The 27,159-nt window shown below is 46.8% G+C and overlaps 1 long non-coding RNA gene across 1 annotated transcript in view; it reads left to right on the top strand.

Annotated features, from left to right (window-relative positions):
* Nucleotides 1–9,673: 9,673 nt before the first annotated feature.
* The window catches only part of LOC147124472 (uncharacterized), a 33,123-nt gene continuing 15,637 nt past the window's right edge, over nt 9,674–27,159 (top strand). Inside the window, exon 1 of the long non-coding RNA XR_015079941.1 lies at nt 9,674–9,757. This is a non-coding gene — a long non-coding RNA (uncharacterized LOC147124472). The remainder of the gene's footprint in view (nt 9,758–27,159) is intronic.

Here is a 27,159-nt window from a genome sequence, read left to right on the forward strand (position 1 = left end):
TTCTGTGGGGTGTTTCTGCAAGATATAGAAAAGGCACATTTCATTCTGGTCAGCAGAGGTCAATTAATATGTATCTGAGTCTTACTTTCCGTCAAATTAAGGGGTCATTAATATACTAATATTGATTGAGTATAGAATTTTCTGTATTCATCGATTGACAATTGGATTATTGCAGCAGCAATTCAATCTGAGGGCTAGTATATTGTTACTTTTTTAAGTATTTGTTTCAATGGTTGTGAGTAGTGTGGTGTTGAGTGTTAAGGTCTTTGTTCACATCTATCTTCATGGGATCTGGAAAGGTGGGTGTGGGGGTGGGGAGGCGGTTGTGAAATTCAACTTGAGTGGGGGCACAAAAGTCCTTTCCATTGATGAAAAGGAAAATCAGGCGGGATGTATAACTGCCAGCTGATCCTCTACTGCCTATTTTGTGCTCCCACCAAAATTGAATTTCACCCCCAAGATGTTGAGTCCACGGTATCTGGTCAGATCAAAGAATCAAGCCAGTAATGAAGTGGTGGTTCTGATTGACAGCTGTGTCTGGGGTGAAAACATGAGTTGGGCCTATAAGTAGGTACCAATGATTTTTTTGTAGTCCTTTTGATGGACAGCTCTGTGCCCAGAGTTACCCATTACAAGTTTACATTGGACGATCTGCACTTAGATACCAGCCATCAGAGGTTCTAGGCCAAAACAAAAGCAAAATACTGCAGATGATGGAAATCTGAAGTAAAATTAGAAAATGCTGTAAATACTCAGCAGGTCAGGCAGCAACTGTGGAGAGAGAAACAGAGTTAACATTTCAGGCCGATGACCTTTCATCAGAGATTCTAGATACTAGGCTAGTTTGTCTCCATGGTAGCATTCCACTGCATAATAAGTAAACAACCATTTTGAAGGCATAAGGTATGTTGAGAGATAGCTCATGGATAAACACCCTTATTATTTTGATATGTTACTTTTAATCCACTGTTTTGCACTGAATACAGTTCATTTTCCAATTCAATGTGAAATAAATTTTCTATTGGTTTGTAGCATGAGTCTTGGTCTGGTAGTGTGTGTATTTAATAGGTGTATCGAAGAGAGTGAAATCATGTGGAGGTACATTGTACATTCCAGTAAGCCAGTGTACATTGGCAAAGTTCTCTGTTTGATCCCTGGATCTCACTATCGCTAACCTACATGTTTGGAGGTAAAAACACACTCCGGATTATAGGCGATGTGAGGCCCATCTATGAGAGTCATTGATGACACTGAACCTGAGTAGAGTATCTAGTGTAAAACTCAAAAATATTGTAATCCTAAACAAGGTTATTTATCCTTATATTAGTTCCAGCCATACTTGATAATTCAATGATCTCACAGAAATCTGAAAAAGTGAAAACTGCCACATTTGTAGCCTCAGTTTAGGGAAGGTGGGCTGAAGGGGCTGGAGACTGAAAAGGCTGAATCACAACAAAGGCTTCTTGAGATTTGGAAGGTGGGCTACTTTCAACAATAGGTGCTCTCTGTAAACTGGATGGATGATTGGAACAGTAACGTACCGAGTATGTCACATTGCTAAACTACCTGGTTGGTGGTGGGTGTGGGGGAGGGGGGGGGTGCGCGGTAGAGGGGCGTGTCCCAAATCACCTGACAATTTTCTCCTATACATACATGGAGGGTCCAGCAGACTTGCCAAGAACACAACAATTTGAAGCCAGTTAAGTACCTATTGTGTAAGAGCTACTAGTGCTTACCACTTTTTTGAATTCTTTGCAAGTCTGGTAGGAATTTGTTCTGCATGACCTCTTTGCATATCTGCAACAGTTTAGGGCCAAGGTTATAAAAATGGCCCTAAAAATCTTTTAGCACTGAGACACTTTGAGGTTAGAAATGAATAGATAATTTTCAACAACGCTTGAACTGATAAGAGACTCTTTAGCTTTTCACTAGGCTTGAAGAAACATTAGGGAAATCGAGATCTTTGAAAATGTAATCCATATTTCCTTTATCGAAGCACTTATTTTTTCATAGTAAGAGCAAAACTGATTATTTATAAAGGTTGATACAACTGGAGCCTTCAAAGTGAGATATCCAAAATCAACTTGTCAGCAGCATGCTTTTTTGATAAAATGACTGAAACGTTTATTGGTCCCTCACTACATGCTCAGAATATGCTCTCTTCACTTTGTTATGTAAAAGCCCAGTTTCGTGCAGAATCATAGAATGGTTACAGCACAGAAGGAGGCCATTTGACCCGTCGAGCCCATGCCAGCTCTCTGCAAGAGCACTTCAGCTAGTCCCACTCCCCCACCCTTTCCCTGTAGCCCTGCAAATTTTTTTCCTTCAGGTACTTAGCCAATTCTCTTTTGAAAGCCATGATTGAATCTGCCTCCACCACCCTTTCAGGCAGTGAATTCCAGATCTTAACCACTCGCTGCATAAAAAAGCTTTTCCTCATGTCGCCTTTGGTTCTTTTGCCAATCACCTTAAATCTGTGTCCTCTGGTACTCAACCTTTCCGCCAATGGGAACAGTTTCTCTCTATCTACTCTGTCTAGACCCCTCATGATTTTAAACACCTCTATCAAATCTGCTCTCAACCTTCTCTGCTCTAAGGAGAACAGCCCTAGCTTCTCCATGTAACTGAAGTCCCTCATCCTTGGAACCATTCTTGTAAATCTTTTCTGCACCCTCTCTAAAGCCTTCACATTCTTCCTAAAGGGCAGTGCCCAGAATTGGGCACAATACTCCAGTTGAGGCCGAACCAGTGTTTTATAAAGGTTCGTCATAACTACCTTGCTTTTGCCTCTACGCCTTTATTTATGAAGCCCAATATCCCGTATGCTTTTTTAACCACTTTTTCAATCTGCCCTGCCACCTTCAATGATTTGTGCACATATACCTTCAGGTCTCTCTGTTCATGCACCTCCTTTAGAATTGTACCCTTTAGTTTATATTGTATCTCCTCGTTCTTCCTACCAAATTGTATCACTTTGCACTTTTCTGCATTAAATTTCATCCGCCACATGTCCACCCATTCCACCAGTCTATCTATGTCTTCTTGAAGTCTATGACTATCCTCCTCATTGTTCACTATACTTCCAAGTTTTGTGTCATCTGCAAATTTTGAAATTGTGCCCTGTACACCCATGTCCAAGTCATTAATATATATCAGGAAAAGCAGTGTTCCTAGTACTGACTCCTGGGGATCACTACTGTATACCTTCCTCCAGTCCAAAAAAACAGCTGTTCACCACTACTCTGTTTCCTGTCACTTAGTCAATTTCATATCCATATCACCACCATCACCACCGCTACCATCAACAACACTGTCACCGCAATCACCGTCACCACCACCACTGTCACTGCCATTATCACAATCATCGCCACCACTGTCCCTTTTATTCCATGGGTTTCAACTTTGCTGACATGCCTATTATGTGGCACTTTATCAAACGCCTTTTGGCAGTCCATGTATACCACATCAACTGCGTTGCTCTCATCAAACCTCATTGTTACCTCATCAAAAAACACATTCAAGTTAGTTAAACACGATTTGCCTTTAACAAATCCATGCTGGTTTTCCTTAATTAATCCATACTTGCCCAAGTGACTGTTAATTTTGTCCCGGATTATCATTTCTAAAAGCTTCCCCACTACTGAGGTTAAACTGACTGGCCTGCAGTTGCTGGGTTTATCCTTACACCCTTTTTTGAACAAGGGTGTAACATTTGCAATTCTCCAGACCTCTGGCACTACCCCCGTATCCAAGGAGGATTCGAAGATTGTGGCCAGTACCTCCGCAATTTCCACCTTTACTTCCCTCAGCATCCTAGGATGCATCCCATCCGGTCCTGGTGACTTATCTACTTAAAGTACAGCTAGCCTTTCTCGTACCTCCTCCTTATCAATTTTTACCCCATCTAGTATCTCAACTACCTCCTCTTTCACTATGACTTTGGCAGCATCTTCTTCCTTGGTATAGACAGATGCAAAGTAATAATTTAGTACCTCAGCTATGCCCTCTGCCTCCATGCATAGGTCTCCTTTTTGGTCCCTAATTGGCCCCACTCCACCTCTTACTACCCGTTTACTATTTATATGCCTATAGAAGACTTTTGGTTTCCCTTTTATGTTAGCTGCCAATCTATTCTCATACTCCCTCTTTGCCCCTCTTATTTTCTTTTTCACTTCCCCTCTGAACTTTCTATATTCAGCCTAATTCTCACTTGTATTCTCAACCTGACATCTGTCATACGCCCCCTTTTTCTGCTTCATCTTACTCTCTATCTATTTCATCATCCAGGGAGCTCTGGCTTTGGTTTCCCTACCTTTCCCCCTTGTGGGAATGTACCTCGACTGTACCCGAACCATCTCTTTAAAGGCAGCCCATTGTTCCATTACAGATTTGCCTGCCAATATTTGACTCCAATTAACCCAGGATAGATCCATTCTCAAGCCACTGAAATTGGCTTTCCTCCAATTAAGTATTCTTACTCTAGATCGCTCCCTGTCCTTTTCCATAGCTAACCTAAACCTTATGATACTGTGATCACTGTTCCCTAAATGTTCCCCTACTGACACTTGCTCCACTTGACCCACCTCATTCCCAAGAACCAGATCCAGCAATGCCTCCTTCCTTGTCGGGCCAGAAACTTACTGATCAAGAATGTTCTCCTGAACACACTTCAGAAATTCTTGCCCCTCTCTGCCCTTTACACTATTACTATCCCAGTCTATATTAGGATAGTTGAAGTCCCCCATTATCACTACTCTATAGTTCTTGCACTTCTCTGTAATTTACCTGCAAATATGCTCCTCTATATCCTTCCCACTAGTTGGCGGCCTTTTGAATACACCTTGTTGTGTAATGGCACCTCTATTGTTTCTCAACTCTAACCAAATGGATTCTGTCCTTGACCCCTCCAAGACATCCTCTCTCTCCAGCACTGTGATATTCTCCTGAATCAATACTGCCACCCCACCTCCTTTCTTTCCTTCCCTATCTTTCCTGAACACCTTATATCCAGGAATATTTACTACCCAATCCTGCCCTTTTTTGAGCCAGGTCTCCATTATCACCACAACATCATATTCCCATGTGTCTATTTGTGCCTGCATCTCACCACCCTTATTTACCACACGTCATGCATTCACACACTTGCACTGTAAATCTACCTTAGACCTTCTTGTATTCTCTCTTAGTCTGACCGCACCTAATACAATACTATTTCATACTCTAGTGCTATATGTCTCTCCCAATCCTTTGTGCACCTTGTTTCTCTTTTCTAAAGCTACCTCCTGGTGCCCATTCTCCTGCAAATTTAGTTTAAACCCTCCACAACAGCACTAGCAACCCCCCCCCGCCCCCGCGAGGACATTGGCCCCATCTCCCCCAGAACTTGTCCCAATGTCCCTCCCTCCCGCACCATCTCTCCAGGCACGCATTCATCTGCTCTATCTTCCTATTTCTATACTCACTGGCTCATGGCACCGGGAGTAATCCGAAGGTTACTATCTTTGAGTTCCTGCTTTTTAATCTCTTTAATCGCTTTCCTAGCTCCCTAAAATCTGCCTCATCCCTCTTTCTACCTATGTCATTGATACTGATATGGACCACAACCTCTAGCTGTTCAACCTCCCCCCTCAGAATGTTCTGCAGCTGCTCAGTGACATCCTTGACCCTGGCATTAGGGAGGCAACATACCATCCTGGAATCAATTTTGCATGCCACAGAAACACCTGTCTGTTCCCCTAACTATCAAACCTCCTATCACTATTGCTTTCCTGAATTTCCTCCTCCCCCCCCGCTGTACAGCTGAGCCACCCGTGATGCCATGGACTTGGCTCTGGCTGTACTCCCCAGCGGAACCATTGTCCTCACCAGTGGTTGGAGAGCGAGGTGCACTCAGGGGACTCCTGCACTACCTGCCTGGTCCTCCTTATCTGTCTGACGGTAACCCATTCCCTCTCTGCCTGCACACTCTTACGCTGCAGGGTGACCAGCTCCTGAAACGTGCTATCCACATAGCTCTCAGCCTTATGGATGCACCGCAGTGGTGCCAGCTGCTGCTCAAGCTCTGAAATCCAATGTTTTAGAGCTAATTCAGGTCTCAGTTAAGATTATTAGGGGGAAAAATTGAGTCGCGCCCCCTTTGGGGAGCTAACTTCGCCCCGAAAAGATTAGCACCCCCGCGGCCGAAATTGAGTGGTAGCGCCCCAAGAGAGAAGTGGGGCGCTACTGGAAGCGCCCTGCCTCCCTCTTGGGCACTGCGAGGGAATATCGTGGCGCTACATGCCGCGGTATTGCAGGCCTTCCTCCCCTTCTTAAAGCAGAGGGGCCTTGCGCAGCGCAACCCGGGGCCCAGCTGGGCCACTGGGATCAGTATACGAGCTGCAATGACTGCTAATGGTCCAGTTTCTAAATATCTGCTTCTAGTTCTTCAATTTCATTTTACCAAGTTTATCTCCTTGGCATGTGACAAAGTCAGGCATTCCGCAACGCATTCACTATGCACTATTCTGTGACTACACCAATTTCCTGGGATTCATTTAATTGGAAATACGCTACTATTTCTGGTTTCAGCTACAGTACTTTGCATTTCTCAGTCCTGGAAGAAACTCTTGTTTGGCTCTCCTGGGGAGTGAAGACTGAAGTTGACCCAAATTGATGCATATTCAGAAACATTAATCACATCAATCACTGCTTTCACTAAAATTAGAGCTGCAGATTTGGAAAGCACAATTCTAGTCTGAAATAATTGTTGTATGCAACAAAGAAAGGATATTTTCTATCTTTCAAGTGTAACACCTTCCAGGTATCTATCACCCCATCTCCCCTATCAATCCCAGTAATACAACAGACTCACTGTCCTGAGAAATCATTGACGGGCAGTTCTATCTAAAACACAACTAGGGATTCATGTTTCAATCACCTCCGGCTATAAAGGTGAGATAATTCTAATGAATGTTCCCTTGTAATTATAGCAAAAAAAGGAAGAGGGAGGCATGATTGGGGTATATGCATTTGCAATCAAGAACTGCTTTCCTTTTGTTATATATATTTTATTTTGGTACAAACTGATTGCTGTTTTTGCTGAGCAGGATTAATGATTTTGTAATATTCATGAACAGAAATGTGTGAACATTAAAATGACTTATAAAATCACAACTTGATCTCTGTTCTACTTTTCTGGTACCTTCTCCTCCTTCGAACACTTCATTTTGTTCTACCCCCTCACTTGTTTTCTACCACCCCAAACCCCACCCTGACTTTCTTCTCGAGATACCTCAGTTTCTGTGCTGAGTAACTCCTCATCCTCTATGACTTTAATCTTCATCTTAACTCATCTTATCCTCTCGCCTCTGAGTTCACTGCCCTCCTGTCCTCCCTAAACCTCTCTCTCCATATAAACTCTCCTACCCACCCTTTACCTTTCCATCTCACATGGCTTTCCTACTTTTATGGTCTCAATCATAGACAAGTCCATCCCCAACCTCTTCCTTGTACCCCTCACCACCCTCATCCACCTATCCCTTTCCAATTCCACTTCCTTCTGCATTCACCCCTGGAAAAATCTTTGCCCCAAGTCACTTACAATTGCACTTTGAAGCTGCCAATTGCCTAGCCTTTAGCCTTTAATTCACCACAATACTTCTACAACTGTTGATCTGCTCTACCACTCCCTCATCTTCAACATTGATGCTCTTGTCCCCAGCAATCACCAGATCTGGCTGGACCACATCAAGTGCTATTGGGCATTACTCTCTGCTGCCAGAACTACTGACTACTCTAGGATCATCCTGAAGAGAAGATAACCCTTGGCTTCTCTTCTCCACTACCAACTGTCTTCTTAAACCCATCCCTCCTGCCCCACCCACCCTGACCTGCATCAACAAGTACAAGGAGCTCATGGACTTCTTTGTCACTAAGATTGAGACCATCTGTTCTGCTGTTCATGCTGCTTCTCTCCTTCCCCTTGCCCACCAAGCCAAACCTGCCCCGAGGCTCTCCCCTGCTCTAGCCCTGAACTCATAGGAACATAAGAACATAAGAATTAGGAGCAGGAGTAGGCCATACGGCCCTTTGAGCCTGCTCCGACATTCAGTAAGATCATGGCTGATCTTTGACCTCAACTCTACTTTCGTGCCTGATCCCTTGATTCCTCTAGAGTCCAAAAATCTATCAATCTCAGCCTTGAATATAGGGGCAGAGAATTTCAAAGATTCACAACCATCTGAGTGAAGAAATTCCTCCCCATCTCAGTCTTAAATGGCCGACCCCTTATCCTGAGACTATGCCCCCTAGTTCTAGACTCTGCAGCCAGGGGAAACAACCTCTCAGCATCTACCCTGTCAATTCCCCCTCAGAATCTTTTATGTTTCAATGAGATCACCTCTCATTCTTCTAAATTCCAGAGAGTATAGGCCCAATTTATTCAATCTCTCCTCATAGGACAAACCTCTCATCCCAGGGGTCAATCTAGTTAACCTTTGGTGCACCGCCTCTAAGGCATGTATGTCCTTTCTCTGATAAGGAGGACACAATTGTGCACGGTACTCCAGGTGTGGCCTCACCAAAGCACTGTACAATTGTAGTAAGACTTCCTTGGATGATCAGCCATGATCTCATTGAATGGTGGAGCAGGCTCGAGGGGCCGAATGGCATACTCCTGCTCCTATCTTCTATGTTTCTATGTACTCCAACCCCCTTGCAATAAAGGCCAACATGCCATTTGCCTTCCTAATTGCTTGCTGTACCTGCATTTCTGTGTTTCCTGTATGAGGACACCTAATTCTCTCTAAACACCAACATTTAATAGTTTCTCACCACTTAAAACGTATTCTGTTTTTCTATTCTTCCTACCAAAGTGAATAACCTCACATTTCCCCACATTATGCGCCTTTTTCTAGTTTCTCTCCTATCTCCCGTCATACATTCTCTGCGCTCATCTTATCCATAAGACGCCCCCTTGCTCCCTTGACCCCAGTCCCACTAAATTGCTACAACTGAACTTCCCTTCCTGGCCCACCTCAGGAAGCATTTCTTCACACAAAGGGTAGCGGAAATCTGGAACTCTCTCCCTCAAAAATATGTTGAGGCTAGGTCAATTGAAAAATTCAAAACTGAGATAGATAGTTTTTTGTTGGGTAAGGGTATCAATGGATATGGAGCAAAGGTGGGTAAATGGAGTTGAGGTACAGATCAGCCATGATCTAGTTGAATGCCGGAACAGGCTCGAGGGGCTGAATGGCCCACTCCTGTTCCTATACTGGCAGACATTGAAAATGGTTTCTTCTCCTCAAGTATTGTCCTCCTTTCTTTCAAAATCATGGTCACAACTCCTTCCTCAAAACCACCCTCCCTGGCCCCTGTCCTTGCAAACTACTTTGGAACCTAACCAAAGTCCTTGAACATACTGTTGTTTCCAAAATCCATGCCCATATTTCCCACAAATCTATGTTTGAATCTCTGAAATCAGGCTTAGCTCAGCCAAACACAATGGCCCAGTAATTCGGGTCCCAACGCGTGAGTACGCACGGGGTACTCACGCGTGGACCCGATGGAAGTGCCGGTTTCTTGCATGCACAGCGCATGCGCGGGAAAACGGCCCTTCCGGTCCCCTGAAAGCAGGGGTTAAGAGGTGAAAGGCGTGCGACGTATGAGGCAGCGCGTGCGCGTTGTACTTCCTTTATTTTTTCCAGGTTTGCCCGTGCGTGAAGGCCTCCACTTTTTACACATTAAAAAAGCAGACGTAAGGACTTCATTTTAAAAGGTAAGTGGTCAATTAATTAAAATTAGAACATTTTTTCCACAGGTTTATTATTTTTAAATACTTTACAGTAAGGTAAGTGTATTTTTAGCTCCGATTTTTTATAAAATTATTTTTTTCAAAAATTTAAATTATTGTTTAAAATGGTTATTTAATGTTATTTATAGTTGATTTAAATAGTGTGATTTAAAAAAAAAATATTTTAAGGTTATGTACTGTTTTGGGCGCCCGGAGTTTTCATGAGTTTGACAGGCCTTATGTCAAACTCATGAATGGACTTTTCCCTCCTCCGATTGGTTGCCCAGTGCTCACGTGATCCCAGCCGACGCATCACACTAAGTACGCCGCTGGATCACGCAAGCACAGCGCGCCGGGAGCTGGACCGGGCCACAGACAGGAAATCCACGCATGCCCAGGCCTCAACTGTCGGCGCGCAAGGTAAGTGTAGGTCGGGGACTTGCACCCGCGGGAAGCCCCCGACACGAATTTCTGGGCCATTATCCTTTTCCAACACATTTCCTCCATTGCCCAGTTCAGCAGGACTACCCACGTTTGTTTCCATTCTTAGCTATCTATTTGTATCCAAAGCATCTCCAACAATGACTTCTATTTCCGCCTCCCCCTTCACTGTTACCTCTGGAGTCCCCCTTCTCTTCCTCATCTACATTCTGCCCCTTGGTGTCATCATCCGAAGACTTGGGATCAGTTTCCATATGTACACGAATGACACACAATTCCAACGCTCTACTACCTGTCGTGAACTCTTCACTGCCTTTATATTGTCAAATTGCTTGTTCAACATCCAGTCTTGGATAAGCCATAATTTCCTGCAATTAAACACTGGAAAGACAAAAGCCATTGGGGGTTAAATTGGATAGACCCTGAGAATGGGCATGCGGATCGCGATGCGCGAATTACCTGCGTCCGTTCAGTGTAATGCAGGCAGCACACCAATTTTGTGCTGCCTGCCCATTATAATGATTTCTGTGTGCTGCCAGCTCTAACCGCGCTTTTCATTGGCTGCACACATCAGCAAGGGGCCCAATATGTTTACTTCCTAGCACTACTTAAAGCTAGCCTGCACTACTTAAAACTAGCCTGTACTGCTTAAAGGGAAGGTGCACTGTGGCTGCTGGAGGTGTGGAGAACATTGGGAATAGTGTGCTGTGCAACAATCAACAATGGCTGACCATGGGAGAGAGCGTGAACCAATGTTTTCGGACGCTGCATTGGAGGTCTTGGTGGAAGAGGTTGAACAGAGGAGAGATGTTCTCAGGAGGGCCAGGGGCCCTCCAGAAACATGCTTAGAAGGCAGTGGCAAGAGATAGCAGAATGCAAGGAGTTTAGCTCCAAGAACATGGATGCAGTACAGGAGGAAGTTTAATGATCTCACGCAAGTAGTCAAGGTCTGTGAATGAATCTTTAAATGCCATATCCTATCAACTGCACCACTAGTCTCAGCCATTGCTCAATTCACCACACCCCCATCACTCACCTACCAACAATCTCTATCAATCAGGACTCATACCTCACATTCATATACTTCACCTCACCCTCACACAATTAGCACTGTTGCAAGCCTCAAACCCACATCTCACAGCTTGTGCACAACCAGCTATTCAACCATGGCAGCCACATCACCACACAGATCGCACGACACTCACTGACACACTGCCCTCCCTCTTGCAAGAGAAGATGGCTGCAACCAGAGGCAGCAGGAACTAACCGGAAGGGGAGAGGAGCGCCTGCATGTTCGAACCTCCATGGAGGAGACGGTGCTGGCCATTATGGGAAGGGCCATTGCTGAGGCTGTGGCCAGTGGCGGGGCTGAAGCCATTGAAGATGATGGTATCCTCATACCTAATCCTACGTCTCACATCCCACTTCCCCTTCATCCCACAATCTCTCCTGAAAGAGAAGCTGCTGATGGTATAAGCATGCACTTCTTACTTTTACCTTTCCCCTCACCACAACCCAACCCTTGTCCCTTTTTCCTTTCACATACCCAAGAACAGCAACCTTCCCAGGCAGTGGAGAAAGAGCAAGAAGATCGTGAAGATGAAGACGCACCATCACTCGATTTCACAGTCACAGCCACCAGCTCAGATACTGACACTGCGCATATTTTAGAGGATAGGATAGAGGAGAGAGCTGCATGCGGTGAGACAACGGGCACAATTGCGCTGCAGTCAGGGCAGGGGGAAAGGATAGCGCAGGTGCCAGCTCGCCGGAGGGCGAGGTCGGACACTAATTCTGCTGCAGAGGACTCAGATGATTACTTTGATGGGCTAAGCTATAGAAGAAGTCTGATGGGTGTACACACCCAAATGCTTGGTGCACTGAGAACCATGCCAGAAAGCCTGCCCTCAATGTCAAGGAGCATGGGGGAGTCCAGCTCCAACTTGGCGCAGGGCTTTGTGCAGAGCTTGCCACTCATCCTTTCCAACATGGAGCGGGTGGCCATCTCCATCAACACAATTGTGGACCCAACCACGATGCAGTGTCTGATGGCCGATGTCTCAGCTTCCATTGCAGCACAAGCAGCACCCACCTAACTTCTGAGTGCTGCAGTGGAAGCTGAGACTGCTGTTATCATGGCTCTGGGTATCAGTGTTCAAAGTGGCTTCCAGGGCATCAGAGCACGCCTGCAATCTGTTCTCCAACAGATCTGCTCCCTAAAGGCCCATATGGCCTCCTGATGAGAGCCCTGCAGCCAGCAAAAAAAGTACTTCAGCACCTACCAGACCACTCCCTGTAGACTACTGAAACTTTAAGCAATATAGGAAGAAACCAAAGCTTGTAGAATTGTAGCAACAACTAGAAGAAATAAACCAGCAACTACCCTGCAGGTAGTAAATTATCCCTTTAAGTAGTGCTAGTGGAGGTTTTTCATGCTGCGTTTTTTAAATTCATTCACGAGATGTGGGCGTTGCTGGCAAGGCCAGCATTTATTGCCCATCTCTATTTGCCCTTGAGAAGGTGGTGGTGAGCCGCCTTCTTGAACCACTGCAGTCCGTGTGATGAAGGTATTCCCACGGTGCTGTTAGGGAGGGAGTTCCAGAATTTTGACCCAGGAATGGTGATATATTTCCAAGTCAGGATGGTGTATGACTTGGAGGGGAACTTGGAGGTGATGGTGTCCCATGCGCCTGTTGCCCTTGTCCTTCTAGGCCAGGGGTGGACAATTATTCTGGCTGGAGGGCCACTAAACAAGCTTTGACGAGCTTTTGACGGCCGCACACCAATGTTCCCCCTAAGGTACGTGGCCACACAGTCGCGCATCAATCGCGAGGTCCCTCGCAGGCCACTCACCAGCTCCTGCTGCTGGAAGAGACACTGCGCAGCAAATTTAAAGGGACCGTGCACGAAAAAAAAATTAGAGGGAACACTGCATAAACATAAACATAAATTCAGATAGTAGTCAGATACAATGTTAAATACACAAAATGTAGTGTAAAATAGTAAAATCTTCCGTTATTAAATGAATGAAATGATTGATCGATTGATTACATGTTACACTGAAAGTCTACGTGGCTCGAGTCTGCGGGGCCTCTGACATGAGCAGTGTTCTCTTTTTAGTGTGCTGAATATGGGAGGAGGAGGCTTCACAAGGTCTGAACTACAATCGTGTGGCATTGCTTGGAGTCCTTGTGCTCTGGGATCCACTCCTGTGTCTAAGACGGCGATGAGAACTCCCCTGCTGTCGTATTCTGGGAACTGGGAGTGGAGCAAACCTTTCTTTTTGTTATCTATATAATATTGTATATGTAATTAGTAATATTGGAAAATAATATTGTTTGAAAATGTATTCCTACAATGATATATTTTAAAATCTCCTGCAATAGTAGAACTAGCATTATATGTGATAGTAATCAGAGTGGCAGGCTGAATGTCCTAGTGATTCTGAGTGTGTCTCATTTGTAGTTTTACATTAGAATATTTAAAATGCAAACTAACCATAAAATGTAATTTTATTCATATTTGAAAAAGAACTTGATGATTTACATTTGACAATTATTGCCTTCCATTTGCAGCGTTTAAAGACTGGGTGATTGGTGCAGATATGATGCAAGGTTTTTTTGTGCAACTTGTGTAACAGAATTTTTTGCAGTTTACTATTTACTATTGGATTAATTTGTCAAGAGGATTGTATCTACATATAGTAAATCCTGAATAAACAACAGAAAATGCTGGAAAAACTCAGCAGGGCAGACAAAGGGTTTGACCCGAAACGTTGATTCTATTTTCTCTCCACGGATGTTGCCTGGCCTGCTGAGTTTTTTCAGCACTTTCTGTTGTTATTTCGGATTTCCAGCATCTGTAGTATTTTGCTATTGTACTAGTAAATCCTGATCTGTTTTGGAGAGGAGAAACAGCGCTGGTCTCTTTCTTCGGTAAAACTAAGAGTCGTCGAGATGAGCAGCCATGACTCGACAGAGGAGGAGCTTCCAGTGCACACACGCAGCAGCGCCCCCACCAGCCAGCGATGAGTGGCGGATTTGCCGGGCCTTTGAAAAGTGGTTCACAGAGCCAGAGCGGGAGAGAGCCACAGACAGCCGTTAGGCCGGCTCCGAGACACAAAAGGGAAGCAGATCTGCAGCAGACGTATAGCAGCAGACCCAGCAGCTTTGCTTTTTTTAATTGCCCCGGTTCAGGGTCCCAGCCTACTCCCAGCGAGCTCTCCTCGGGCCCCCCCTGATGACTGTGCAGCTCGAGCTCCAGCGGGCCAGATAGAATGAACGGGCGGGGCAGATACAGCCCACGGACCATATTTTACCCACCACTGTTCTGAGCAGTAGAGGTCGCGGGTTTGGGAGGTGCTTGTCGACGAAGCCTTGGCAAGTTGCTGCACTGCATCATGTAGATGGTGCACACTGCAGCCACGGTACTCCGGTGGTGGAGGGAATGAATGTTGAAGGTGGTGGATGGGGTGCCAGTCACGCAGAATGTTTTGTCCTGGATGGTGTCAAGCTTCTTCAGTGTTGTTGGAGCTGCACTCATCTAGGCAAGTGGAGAGTATTCCATCACACTCTTGACTTGTGCCTTGTAGATGGTGGAAAGGCTTTGGGGAGTCAGGAGGTGAGACACTCACCGCAGAATTCCCAGCCTCTGACCTGCTCTTGTAGCCACAGTATTTATGCGGCTGGTTCAGTTAAGTTTCTGGTCAATGGTGACCCCTCAGGATGTTGATGGTGGGTGGTTCGGCGATGGTAATGCCGTTGAATGTCAAAGGGCGGTGGTTAGACTCTCTCTTGTTGGAGATGGTTATTGCCTGGCACATTGTGTGGCATTAATGTTAGTTGCCACTCATCAGTCCAAGCCTGAATGTTGTCCAGGTCTTGCTGCATGTGGGCACGGGCTGCTTCATTTTCTGAGAAGTTGTGAATGGCGCTGAACACTGTGCAGTCATCAGTGAACATCCCCACTTCTGGCCTTATGATGGAGGGAAGGTCATTGATGAAGCAGCTGAAGATGGTTGGGTCTAGGACACTGCGCTGAAGAACTCCTGCAGCAATGTGCTGGGGCTGAGATGATTAACCTCCAACAACCACAACCATCTTCCTTTGTGCTCGGTATGACTCCAGCCAGTGGAGAGTTTTTTCCTTGATTTCAATTTTACTAGGGCTCTTTGATGCCACACTCGGTCAAATGCTGCCTTGATGTCAAGTGCAGTCACTTTCATCTCACATCTGGAATTCAGCCCTTGTCCATGTTTGGACTAATTCTGTAATGTCTGGAGCCGAGTGGTCCTGGCGAAATCCAAACTGGGCATTGGTTAGCAGGGTGAGTAGCTGCTGCTTAATAACCCTGTAGAAGGCAACTTCCATTACTTTGCTGATGATTGAGAGTAGGCTGATGGGGCGGTAATTGGCTGGATTAGATTTATCCTGCTTTTTGTGGACAGGACATACCTGGGCAATTTTCCACATTGTCAGGTAGATGCCAGCGTTGTAGCTGTACTGGAACAGCTTGGCCAAAGGTGCAGCTAATTCTGGAGCACAAGTCTTCAGCACGACAGCTGGGATGTTGACGGGGCTCATAGCCTTTGCTGTATCCAATGCGCTCAGCCGTTTCTTGATATCACGTGGAATGAATCGAATTGGCTGAAGACTGGCTTCCGTGAAGGTGGGGACCTAAGGAGGAGACCAAGATGGATCATCAATCTCAGCTGCATTCAGGGGAAATTCTTTGTCAACTGCACCTAGCGTGAAAATAGAACCTTCACTCCCAACACATGAGTCCTCGTGGCAACTGTTGTGCCTGTGTATAATAAGACACAGACTGCAGGAGAACGGTGCAACAGGTATTTACTCAACGTGGCTCACACTGGAACTGATCTGTACAGATTACTACTCAGTGTTATATACAGGTGTGGTCACTGCCGGTACTGCAGTATACATGAGCTGTAAAAGATAGTTCCCCCCTTAAAGGTATATACATTACAATTCCTCCCCTTTTAGATTAACAGTACCATAACACTCATTTAACAATTAAATATCAAACTAATTACAATTAACACTTTTAACATGCAACATTAGCTGAAAATAGTCTATTTATATATTCAGTCTTTGGGGAGGCTTCCTGATCCTTTCTGGATAGCGCCTTTCCCGAGTGTCTTGCTCTTGGTGCAGAGGCGATTCTGGCCCCCTGTCGTCGGTTGGTTCATCAGCTTCTGATGCTACTGTTTCTGGGGTAGATGCGACCTGTACATCGGGTTCATCACCAGGTACGTATGGGCGAGGCATGGGGTTGACTTGTTCCTGTGACTCTAGGATCTGGTCAGCATGGCGTCTCACGATGCTCTCCCCAACGTCCACTGTGTACATTAGTGGGCCCTGCCGTGTGCATATCGTTCCTGGCTGCCATTTTTCTGTTCGGTAGTCGCGGGCCAAGACTGGTTGCCCTACATTGAAGCTCCTTGTTGGCTTCTCATGGATGTGCTGGAATTGCTTACTCTCAACATCTCTTCATACGTTTGGTCTGAGCAAATCCAGGCGAGATCTTAACCTTCGGTTAAAGAACATCATGGCTGGGGCCTGGTTGGTGACTGCATGTGTCGCATTCCGGTAGGCAAACAGGAAATTGTCCACCTTGTGCTGCAGCGGAATGTTGTCATTGTACATAGCCTTTATTGCCTTCTTAAAGGTTTGTACGAACCTCTCAGCCAATACATTTGTGGCTGGATGATACGGGGCAGATGTGTAATGCCTTACCCCATTCTTTTTCAAGAACCTCCAGAACTCTTCGGACACAAACTGTGGTCCGTTGTCGGAGCAAATCTGTTCTGGCAAGCCATTCCTGGCAAAAATGGTCCGTAGGACTGCAGTAGTTTTCTCCGTGGTGGTGGAGGACATTTTAATCACCTCAGGCCATTTCGAGTGCGCATCCATGGCTATTAAAAACATTGAGTCCATGAATGGACCAGCAAAATCAATATGCACCCATTGCCATGGAGATGAGGCCCACTCCCATGGGTGTAGAGGGGCCTGTGGTGGTGCATTTTGGACTTTCTGGCATCCTGAGCAGCTCTTGGTCAGGTCCTCGATTTGTTTATCGATTCCCGGCCACCACACATAAGCCCTGGCTAGGCTTTTCATTTTTACCCCTCCCACATGACCCTCATGAAGCTCATTGAGCACTCTATCCCACCACAAAAGAGGTACAGGAAGGTACATGAGGTGACTAGGAAGAGTCCAGATGAACAGAATTCGGACTCAGACTCCAACAGCAAGGCACTGGGTAGTCTGAGGAGTCATAATGTGAGTAAAGAAGCTGACCGACAAGCTATCTGGATCACACTACAGATTGCAAAAGTCCAAGTGAAAATGGAAGTGGACACCGGATCAGCGTGACGGTCATGAATAAGCATGATTATAAAAAGTTATTCAAGCATATTCCCCTACGGGATACGGAACTAGTATTGCAGACATACACGGGGCACAAAGTATACCCCATCGGAAAGATAGAAGTCAAGGTGAGTTACAAGGACAAAGATCACCAAAGGATGGACCTGTATGTGTTGCCTGAGGGAGGTCCACCACTTCTGGGACGGGAGTGGATCAGGAAAATAAAGATAGACTGGCATTCACTAAACACCATGACGGTAGATTCCGGAAAGGAAGATGTCAAACCTGAACGGTTGTCCAGAATATTGGACGAAGCTAAAGAGGTATTCCAGCAAGGACTGGGAACACTGCGAGGAATTAAAGCAAAGGTTAAGATTGCAGAACATGCAAGCCCAAAATTTTTCAAAGCCAGATCGGTACCTTATGCGATACGACCTGCTGTGGAGGCAGAACTGGAAGAACTTGAACGATCAGGGGTACTGTCAAAAGTGGACTGGAGTGAGTGGGCCACGCCCATTGTTCCTGTCATGAAGTCTTCACCAAATAACAAGCCAGGGGGACCAGGGAAGGTCCGCATCTGCGGAGACTTCAAGATCACAGTGAATCCGGTGCTTCACACGGTACAATACCCGCTTCCGCGGATTGAAGACATCTTTGCTTCGTTGGCTGGAGGGAAACACTTCACCAAGATAGACCTGGCACAGGCATACTTACAAATGGAAGTCGAGGAAGAGTCGCATCAGTACCTCACCATCAACACACACAGAGGCTTGTATCGTTATAATAGACTGGTTTTTGGGGTAGCTTCGGCTCCAGCAATTTGGCAGAGGGCCATGGAGCAGGTAGTACAAGGAATTCCAAGCATGCAGTATTACTTAGACGATATCCTGATTACGGGACAAGACGAGGAAGAACACCTCACAAATTTGAAACTGGTGCTCACTAGGTTGAAGGAATATGGCCTTCGAGTTAATCGCAAGAAATGTGAGTTCTTCCAAAAACGGATCTCGTACTGCGGTCATGTCATTGACCGAGAGGGGCTGCACAAGTCACCTGACAAGATAGAAGCTGTCGTGAAGGCCCCCGCTCCGGAAAACGTATCACAGTTAAGATCATTCTTGGGGTTGATTAATTATTATCGCAAGTTTCTGCCAAATCTATCCACGGTGCTGCATCCGCTGAATGCTCTGTTGCGGAAAGAAGTACCATGGAAGTGGAGTGAGGAATGTAAAAAGGCCTTTCGCAGAAGCAAGGCGTTGATTACCTCTGAAGAAGTGTTGGCTCATTTCAACCCAACGTTACCTCTTCGTCTAGCTTGTGATGCTTCCCCCTATGGAATTGGAGCAGTACTTTCACACAAGTTACCAAATGGCTCGGAAAGGCCAGTGGCATTCGCGTCCCGATCATTGACCTCCGCGGAGCGAAATTATGCTCAAATAGATAGGGAGGCCCTCAGCCTTGTGTGGGGCGTAAAGAAATTCAATCATTACCTGCAGGGCAAGAAGTTCACATTACTGACAGACCACCAGCCGTTGGTGTCCATATTCAACCCTAACAAGGCCGTTTCCACCATGACAGCGCAAAGGTTACAGAGGTGGTCCGTGTTACTTGGGGCACACCAATATGACATCGAATACAAAAGGTCCAAACAGCATGGAAATGCTGATGGGTTATCGCGCTTGCCATTGCCGATAGTAGAAGAAGCGACTACAGTGGACCCGGTAGAGATGTTCCACTCATCCATAGTGGAATGTCTACCAGTAACAAATTCGATGATCGAAAACGAAACAAGAAATGACCCGACTCTCTCACGAGTCTATGATTTAACGGTGGAGGGATGGTCAGCACAGGGCGAACCAACGCTGCCAGCATTTTCGCAGAGAAAAGAACAGCCGTCAGTGTGTCGAGGAACCCTGATGTGTGGATCTAGAGTGGTGATTCCACCCAAACTTCAACAGAAGGTGTTAAAGGAGCTGCACGAGGGACATCTGGGTGGAGTGAAAATGAAGAACCTAGCAAGAGCGTTTGTGTGGTGGCCAGGCATTGATGGGGACATCGAAGGAATCACTAAGAGCTGTCTAGGATGCCAGAAGGTCCAAAACGCGCCACCACAGGCTCCTCTGCATCCATGGGAGTGGCCCTCATCTCCTTGGCAAAGGGTACACATCGACTTTGCTGGTCCATTTATGGACTCAATGTTTCTAATAGCGGTGGATGCACACTCCAAGTGGCCGGAGGTAATAAAGATGTCCACCACCACCACCACGGAAAAAACCATCACAGTGTTAAGGACCATGTTTGCTAGGAATGGGCTGCCGGAACAGATCTGTTCTGATAATGGACCGCAATTTGTGTCCGAAGAATTCAAGAAATTCTTAAAGAGCAATGGGGTTAAGCACTACACGTCAGCCCCATACCATCCCGCCTCCAATGGATTGGCTGAAAGGTTTGTCCAGACCTTCAAGAAGGCCATAAAGGCCATGGGTAATGAAGCCATTAACTTACAACATAAGGTGGATAGCTTCTTGTTGGCGTACAGGAATGCAACACATGCGGTCACAAATCAAACTCCCGCCATGATGTTTTTTAATAGACGACTAAGATGCCGGCTGGATTTGCTTAAGCCAAACGTCAGAAGGGACGTAGAGAACCGGCAATTCCAGGGCATGAATGAAAGGCCAACTAGATCTTTTCAGATAGGTCAACAAGTTTTGGCCCGGGACTACCGTACCGAGAAATGGCAGCCTGGAACTATTGGAAAAAGGCTAGGGCCGTTGATGTATACGGTGGACATTGGGGACAGTATAATAAGGCGCCATGTTGACCAGATCATAGGGTCAGCCACAAATGGCCAACCTACTCCACCACCTTACACGGTTAATGTTGAGACAGAGATACCCAGAACACCTACCTCCGATCTGGTAATACTGGAATCAGATGAACCTGACACTGTCCTTCAAGCCGAATCGACCTTGCCAGAAGCACCTACTACCCCGCCGGGAGTTACGACACCACTGAGGCGTTATCCGGACAGAGTCCGGAAACCTTCAGAGTGACTGAATCTGTGAACTGTCTTGCATAAAGTTGTATATATGTTATAATGTATGTTTAATGGGGAATCAGTATGTTGTAAGCTAAAAAGGGAGGATTGTAGTGTATGTACCCGTCTACCTTTAAGAGAACTATTGTATGTAACCGTCCACCTTTAAGAGAACTACTTTAGGTGTTGCACTACTTTGTTGGCTTCTGTATACTGTAATACCGACGGTGACCACACCGGTATATAAGTGCTGTGTCAGGATTTATTGGGCAGATTCGCCCTGACCTTCGAATAGTAAAGTCCTGTTTTAAGTTACTCTGGTAGTCTGTGTATTAATTAACTAAACAACTCACAGACTTTACAAATATATTACCCCCAATCTCATGAGTCCTAATTTTGTGTAAAAAACTCTTGTGTGGCACTTTATCGAATGCTTTTTGAAAATCCAAATACACTTCAAAAAAACTCTAACAGCTTTGTCAAACATGATTTCCCTTTCACTTAGTGATACTAGATTATTATTCCAGATTTATTTAATTAAATGAATTTAAATTCCCCAGCTGCCGTGGTGGGATTTGAACTGACGTCTCTGGATCATTAGTCCAGTCCACTGTATTACTAGAAATGGGCTCCTGCTGAGAGCACTTTTCCCCATCCTCCTTCTCCCTCTTCTAGCAGCTTGTCCTGCACTGCATGACCCCTGCTCATTCTTCCAGTCATGCTCAATGTCAAGAGGAAGGCCTACTAGTCTACTGATGTCTGGAAGCAACTGATCTGTGCAGAAGCCTTTAAGTTACTAAAGAAGTATGTTAGCACTTACCAGACCACTCCCTGTACACTACTGAACCTTTAACCAATATAGGAAGTACCCAAAACTTGTAGAATTGCAGCAACAGCCAGGAGAAATAAACCAGCAACTAACCTGTAAACCTGTAAGTAGTTGATGATCTCTTTAAATAGTGCTGGTGGGGGTCCTTTGTACAGCTTAACGCGTGTTCAGCTGTGCGGGTTTAAAGAGGGCATCAGCTGGAGCTCTAAAATGGCAGCGCTGGCTTCAAATCAACGTGGTACGCTGATTGACATCATGATCAGCCTGCTCTGTACACATCCGGTGGATGTTAAGTGCGCACACGCTAACCAATGTGGCATCCGGCGCTTCGTGTCAGACGTGCACGCGTATGCCGTGGACGCCATTTTGGAACCTAAGGGGCCTTGTAGCATCCAAAAAACGGGCACTACCGAGCCCAATTTTGCCCCTGTGTCTTCAGCCCCCACTACAAACTCTGTACCCTCACCACTGATTCCATCCCATTGTCTCAGGCTGAACCAGACTGTTTGCAATCTTAATGTGCTATTTGACTTGGAGATAAACTTCTGACCCATATCTACTCCATCACAAACACGGCCTAATTTCACCTCCGTCCCTGCCTCAGCCCAGCTGCTGCTGAAAGCCTCATATATGCCTTTGTCACCTCCAAACACGACTAATCCAATGCTCTCCCGGTTTGCCTCCCATCCTCCACAACTTCACTTCATCCAACATTTTGCTGCCCACACCAAGCTCCACTCACTCATGACCCCTGTCCTCACTGAGCTACTTTGGCTCTTGGTCCCCACAACACCTCAAATTTAAAATTCTCCTCCTCATGTTCCTTCATGGCTTTATCCCTCTCTATTTCTGTAACTGCTGGTGTATTGTGTCCAGTTCTGGGCACCACACTTTAGGAAGGATGTCAAAGCCTTGGAGAGGGTGCAGAGGAGATTTACTGGAATGATATCAGGAATGAGGGACCAATTATGTGCAGAGGCTAGAGAAACTGGGATTGTTCTCCTTAGAGCATAGAAGATTAGGGGGAGATGTAATAGAGGTGTTCAAAATCAGTGTTTTAATAGAGCAAATTAGGATAAACTGTTTCCACTGGCAGGACAGCAAGTAACCAAAGGATACAGTGTCAATAATAACTTTCAAAAGGGAATTGGATAAATACTAGAAGGGGAAACGTTTGCCGCACTGTGGAGATAGGGCAGGGGAGTGGGATTAATTGGATCGCTCTTTCAGAGAGCCGGCACAGGCACAATGGGCTGAATCGCCTCCTTCTGTGCTGTATATGATTCTGTGATTCATGAGCACATAAAATAGAAAGGCATCTATAAGGCCTGATCAACTCTAACCCTAACCGTAATGTAGACACAAGCACTAATACTATTAAAGACCCAGACAGTAACATCGGCTGCAATGCCCTAACCATAAAGCTCTAGCTTCTAATACAAAATCTTTAACACTAACCATAACCCCTAAATGAGACCCTCACCTAGACACCTGTCCCCAACTAAAGCTACCCCTACCCTTCAGTGGCTAACCGTAAGCCTTAACTCAAAGATGTAACATGGGGCTCAACCCTAAGGCTAAACCCAAAGGCTGAACTCTAAGCTTTAATACAGGTGCTGACCCTAAGGCATAACTACCAAGCCCTACCCAAGTGCTAGCACAGAAGCTGATCCTAGCTATGTAAAGTCAAACCCTAAACCCGAACCCTGAAACCCTAAAATCCTACTCCTAAGCTTGAACTTTAAGGCTGAATCCTGAGCCCTAACACAGTGGCTGACTTTAAGCCCTAAACTTCGAAACCCTGACCGCTAGGCCCAAACCACTAAATTCATCCTTACCCTTCCTCTGACCTGGAACATGCCCCAAACCCCATTCCATAAACCTAGCCTAGATTAAAACAATCAGAGATTGGCACGGAAAACTGGACAAGAAGGAATAAAAAACATGCACTAAAATGAACTGACAGGCCCTAATGCGACAGCAACTCTAGTAATAAGATCACAGCATAAACACAAGAAGAGCACATACCCTCCTGCCCAAACCTCCTAACCTAACCCTAATTAGTCTTAGAATAAGTGGCTGCTCTTTCAAAACTGAGATGAGGAGGAACTACTTCACTCAGAGGGTGGTAGGTCCATGGAATATGCTGCCCGAAAAAGCTGTAGAAGCTACATCATTACATAAATTTAAAACAGAAATAGACAGTTTCCTAGAAGTAAAGGGAATTAAGGGTTATGGGGAGCAGGCAGGAATTTGGACATGAGTCTAGGTTCGGATCGGACATGGCCCTGTGGGTAGCGGAGTGTGCCCAGGGGCCGTGTAGCCTGATCCTGCTCCTATTTCGTGTGTCTAATTCTGTTAGATTCAGGAGATGGTTCTGTGATAGTGGATTGGCGGTTAGGATCAGATCAGCCATGATCTTATTGAATGGCGGAGCAGGCTCGAGGGGCCGATTGGCCTACTCCTGCTCCTATTTCTTATGTTCTTATGTTCTTATGTAATGTAGGGCCGTCTACCCAGCCTTTCTCCTCTAAGTCACTAATGGGTTATTATAGCCAAAATGTAAGAAATTCAAAGAAGGCTGTTTCCTGAAGCAAGATCTCTTCTGTTCTGGTAGAAAGCAGACTGCATAACTGGAAAGTATGCCCCACATGGGCCAGCAGTTTTTTAAATTCGTTCCTGGGATGTGGGCGCAATTTATTGCCCATCTCTAATTGCCCTTGAGAAGGTGGTGGTGAGCTGCCTTCTTGAATCGCTGCAGTTCTTGTGGTGAAGGTACTCCCATAGTGCTGTTAGGGAGGGAGCGCCAGGATTTTGACCCAGTGACGATGAAGGAATGGCTTTATTTTTCCAAGGATGGTGTGTGACTTGGAGGGGAACTTGGAGGTGGTGGTGTTCCCATGCACTTGCTGCCCTTGTCCTTCTAGGTGGAAGAGGTCGCAGGTTTGGGAGGTGCTGTCGAAGGAGCCTTGGCGAGTTGCTGCAGTGCATCTTGGAGATGGTACACACTACAGCCATGGTACGCCGGTGGTGGAGGGAGTCATAGGCCTAGAAATTGGGTTGGGGCGCCAAAGTGGCGCAAAGTCGCCTGAGCGCAGGATTTAGCGCAGCGATCGGAGTAATACCGATCGCCAGAAATTCAGTTTCAGTGCCCCTCGAGGGACACGGGGCGAGGCTCGAGGCGCTCCGCGTCCCTCTTAGGGCGCTGAAACTGATTATCGCAGCACAACGTGCCGCAGCGCCACATGCTGCGGCACGGCACGCTGCGGTACTGCAGGCCTTCCTCCCACTGTTAAGGGGGAGGTGCCTGCAACAGCGCGATCCCCGCTCGCGAGTGCCAGCAAATGAGCCCGGCACCAAGGAGAAGTGCCGGGCTCTCGGGAAACAGCCGGCAATGCCACGGGGTGGGGGGGGGGGGGTTAGGAGGCTGGGGACGGAGTTACTGGCAGGCGGCCGCTGAAAAAGCGGCCGCCCCGCACCTCCACCTTAACTTGCGCCGCTGCCAACACAGTAAGGCCCCGTGAACCGGGCGCGGGTAGCGAATGGCGCAACTGCGGCGTTCGCTACCAAATATCGCAAACGGGGCACGAATGGGGCGCTGCGCACACCGATGACGTCATCGGTGGTGGCGCAGCACAACAGGCTAACGCCACCATTACCGCCCCTCCTGAATATCGCGGGAGGCGCAACCAGTGGCGCTACAGCCACTGCCTGCCTCTTTAGGCGCTAACAGGTGGTGCTGCTCACCCAATTTCTCCCCCATAGAGTCATAGATTCATAGGCCTAGAAATTTGGTATAGCCGCGTTTGGGGCGCTAGTCCTGGTGATGCGCTGAGGCTAACGCCAGGCGCAATTTAGCGCCACCTAGCGCGATATTGGGTTCCAGCGCCCCTAAAGGTGATTGCGGCGCTAAATCAGGCGCTGCACGCTACTCTTAAGGTGCTAACCCAGTGGCGCAACTCAATTTCGCGGCGGCGGGGCGCAGCGAGGGTGCTGTCAATAATCACTTTCCCTGAGACACAGTGGCGCCAGCCAGCTCTTAAAGGGGCAGGTCAATTGGCATCACCAGACACACTCACTGCCTTGTAGGCCTTCAAAGCGATGGGAGCCTACCTGTGGCACACCAGCCTAGCAAGACATGGAAAGGGTGAGGCAGAGGGCGGAACGATTCACTGGTGGGGCATTGGATGCTTTGGTTGGCGCAGTGGAATCAAGGCCAAGGAAGATGGTCGGAATGTGATTTATGTTTTGGACAGTCTCCCGGGTGTGAGAGGCAGTTATGTGTCAGTGTATTAGTTTTGCTTTCTGTTGCCATAGCTTTCTCATGTTTGAAGGAACCACATTTTGTTTAATGAAACACTTTCTTCATTTACAATGGCCATGCCTGCTATTTACATGCATCTTGCCCTTCACAGGCTTGGGGGTATCAGACCGGTTCCATTCCTGTTCTTGGAATGGCAGCAAGCATTCCGTGAGAGGGGCTTAGAAGCTACTTCTGATCAGACTCTGATGCGCAGCCTGAGAAGAGCTGCTCGCTTAGAAGTTTAGGCCAGCAAGCATCTTCTCAGCCACCGACAGAGATGTCCTGCACCTTATCTGAAGCTGCAGATCTGGCTGAAGCAGCTGGCACAGCTCAGTCACCACCTCCTTTCTAAATCGCAGCCTTCTGACACACTGCTCCTCCGGCATGTTCATGTAGGAAAACTGCTGTCGGAAAACCCTGCCAGCATAAGGTCTGCTGTGGCGACGTCTGTTGGCCCTCCTCCATCTGGCCATGCCTGCCCCCCTCTCCCAGCGTCTCAGTGCCCTTTCCAGATGATTCAGCAGCAGGACGTTCCCCTCCAATGCAGCCCCCATAATAAGTGCCCACAGGAAGGTTCCCATTGTCAAGGCTCACCAACAGCAAGGTGATGGTCAGAAGGCTGAAGATCGTCTGCCTGCGCTGGCTCAGTGGTCAAATGGCTCTCAGTGTGCAGCTCAGCAACTCTTTGTAGCTCTCGAGGAAGTTGTGCTCCAAAAATGACTGCCGCTTTTAAACCACACCAGTCCCCTTTAAATAACGCTCCTCCAGCCCGAGAGCGACTTGGTAAGGTCCAGGTAAGCTGTCACTATTAGCGCCAGGCGCTACGGAGGGGGGCGCCGCTGAATTTCCGGTCCAGGGTGCCCAAAAGGCATTGCACACTCAAATGACGTCATAATCAGCGTGCGCCCATGAGTGGGCGCTAAGATTTAGCGCTGGCGCCAAATGCATGCTCAATGTGGGGCGAGGCGCTAGGCGCCTTGCGCCCGCCTGGAAATTGGCTAGCGCCCCACTTCTTGGCCTCTTTAGGCATTAATCGGTGGCGCTAACAACCGAATTTCTCCCCCATAGAGTTATACAGCACAGAAAGAGGCCCTTCAGCCCATTGCATCCGCGCCGGCCATCAAGCCCTGTCTAATCTAATCCCATTTTCCAGCATTTGGTGCGTAGCCTTGTATGCTATGGCATTTCAAGTGCTCATCCAAATGCTTCTTGAATGTTGTGAGGGTTCCTGCCTCTACCACCCTTTCAGGCAGTGAGTTCCAGATTCCAACCACCCTCTAGGTGAAAAAGTTTTTCCTCAAATCCCCTCTAAACCTCCTGCCCCTTACCTTGAATCTATGCCCCCTTGTTATTGACCCCTCTACTAAGGGGAAAAGTTCCTTTCTA

This window comes from Somniosus microcephalus, chromosome 1 (assembly GCF_052327205.1).
Source record: "Somniosus microcephalus isolate GS21.2 chromosome 1, FLI_Smic_1.0, whole genome shotgun sequence".
Lineage (NCBI taxonomy): Eukaryota > Metazoa > Chordata > Chondrichthyes > Squaliformes > Somniosidae > Somniosus > Somniosus microcephalus.